The sequence below is a fragment of the Olea europaea genome, unplaced genomic scaffold (genome assembly GCF_002742605.1).
Source record: "Olea europaea var. sylvestris unplaced genomic scaffold, O_europaea_v1 scaffold2826, whole genome shotgun sequence".
Lineage (NCBI taxonomy): Eukaryota > Viridiplantae > Streptophyta > Magnoliopsida > Lamiales > Oleaceae > Olea > Olea europaea.
Genome location: NW_019246765.1, coordinates 18,155 through 20,810, shown reverse-complemented (window position 1 = coordinate 20,810; position 2,656 = coordinate 18,155). Strand labels below are relative to the sequence as shown.

General features: G+C 38.1%; 1 pseudogene; it reads left to right on the top strand.

The window, feature by feature from the left end:
- Positions 1-655: 655 nt before the first annotated feature.
- LOC111384051 lies at positions 656-2,017 on the top strand (annotated as a pseudogene).
- Positions 2,018-2,656: the final 639 nt, after the last annotated feature.

The window sequence follows — 2,656 nt, the reverse complement described above, 5'->3', positions numbered from 1 at the left end:
GATAATATTTTTCTTCCTCTTAATGTGTGAATCTCCTTTAAAGTGCGAGAATTTTCATATTTATAGGTCCCCTACCATGTGTAGAGAATAGGATTTTCTCTGGAGTTAACGGGCCAAAATTGTGCTCTAATGGATATGTTTACGGCGCCTGGGATGCTGTGCCGCAGCGCTGTGTCTGATTGGGGGTGGCGCCCAGGATCAGTCAGTGTTGGGTGCCGCAGCACCCTGAATGTGGCACTGCGAAGCTCGCACTCTGTTTTCTCCTTTATCTTTGGTGCCCTGGTGCCAACCGTCCGACACTTCAAGCATATATATATATATGCTTGAAAGTAAAAAGCTAATTTTAAGCAACTTTTACGTACGTTTAAACTTAGCCTAGCTTGCAACTTCGCCTAACGTGCAAGTACAAAAATTGAAGACAAAAACGTAGTATTTATTAGTATTGAGAAAAAAAGAATACTGTGTTAAATAAATATTTTAGTTTGAGGTTAGCATACAACAGAAAACTCCAGCTAAGAAAGATTGTTGATTCATTATCTTTAATTGCCCTCATTAACTCATAAATTTTCAGCCCTTAAATTATCCATCGCCACCATCTCCCTCCTCTCATCTCCACAACACCAACTCCTCCTCCTCTCTCTCCCCCCAAAATCATCCCTATTTTCTCTCTAAAAATGCCACAAGTGTTGCCAAATTTCTCTAGTTCTGTCAAACTCAAGTATTTGAAAATTGGGTACCAATACCTTGTTAATCACATTCTAACCTTCTTGTTGTTTCCAATCATGGTGGGAATTTTTGTTGGAATTCTCTGATTAGGCCCCGAAGAAATGCTCAAAATTTGGAGATCAGTTGATATTAACCTTGTGCAAATCTTGGGCTCTTCATTCTTGATCATCTTCATTTGCACTCTATATTTCATGTCAAAGCCTTGGTCGATCTATCTAGTTGATTACGCCTGTTACAAGCCACCTGTAGCATGGCGTGTGCCCTTCGCTAAATTCATGGAGCACTCTAGACTAATCCTAAAGGATAATCCCAAAAGCGTCGATTTTCAAATGCGAATTCTTGAAAGATCAGGCCTTGGAGAAGAAACCTGTTTGCCTTTTTTTCTCCCACACCATCCCTTTCAGCCATGGTTGTGAATAAGTACAAACTCAGAAGTAACATAGAGAGTTACAATCTTTCGGGAATGGGGTGTAGTGCGGGATTAATATCAATGGATTTGGCTAGAGATCTTCTGCAGGCACATCCAAATGCATATGCACTTGTTGTTAGTACTGAAATCATTACTCCTAATTACTATCAAGGTTCAGAAAGGGCAATGCTTCTTCCAAATCGTTTGTTTCGAATGGGGGGTGCTGCAATCCTTTTATCGAACAAGAATCGTGATAAACATCGTGCTAAGTACCGATTAGTCCATGTGGTTAGATCCCACAAGGGTTCTGATGACAAGGCCTATAAATGTGTGCATGAACAAGAAGATTCACAGGGAGAAGTTGGGATTAGTTTGTCAAAAGACCTTATGGCTATAGCTGGTGAAGCTTTGAAATCCACTATAACCACGATAGGCCCTTTAGTCCTTCCTGCATCAGAACAACTGCTCTTTCTCTTCACTCTAATTGGTCAAAAAATCTTTAACCCTAAATGGAAACCTTACATTCCTGACTTCAAACAAGCCTTCGAACACTTTTGTATCCATGCCGGAGGTCGAACCGTGATTGATTAACTTCAGAAAAACCTCCAACTATCTTCTGAACATGATGAGGCCTCAAGAATGACATTGCATAGGTTCGGGAACACATCATCGTCTTCGTTATGGTACGAAATGAGTTACATTGAGGCCAAAGTGTGGATGAAGAAAGGGGACAGAGTTTGGCTAATAGCTGTTGGAAGTGGATTCAAATGTAACAGTGCTGTATGGAAATGTAACAGGACACTTAAAACACCAACTGATGGACCTTGGCAAGACTGCATTGATATGTATCCAGTGCACATCCCAGAAATTGTGAAGCTCTAGAGGAATTTATTTGTCTTTTTCTGGTAATTTTAGCCTTGGATTTCTGAAAAAATTCTGCATGCATTTACTCATAAAATTTACTTCTATAATATAAAGAAGTATAATTTATTTAATTTTCCTCAAAATTTGATGTGATACTATCAGTTATTATGTATCATTTGAAGATGCGAATAAATGAATGAAGATGAAAAACATTCATGTTCTTGAAAACGGCATCTGTAAATTTTGTTTTTCACATGGTAGAAACCAGTAAAGAGTGCAGTTTCTTGCATGGAAGTAAATGTTTCAGCATTTACTAGTTTTCAGTCTCCCTCAGCACCCAGCTGTAAGTAGATTTCAGAATTTATAGGAGTAGTGACTGGTATGGATCTGGTATGGATCACGAATTAGGTACACATGTTTGGCTTGTGAGTATGGTTCGTGTATTAGAGATTATTGTGAAAAAAAATTTATGAGTTCTCGTGTTACATTTCTTCAAATATCAAGCTTGTTGAGAAGAGTAATCTAAATTCTTAAAATCTTATTAATGTAACATTTTTACTTTAATGCCTATGCAAAATGATGATTAGTTTCGTAATATCCATCTTGTAATCCTATTGTTGGCTTAATAGATTGTGCTTTTGGAGTTCCATTTAAAAA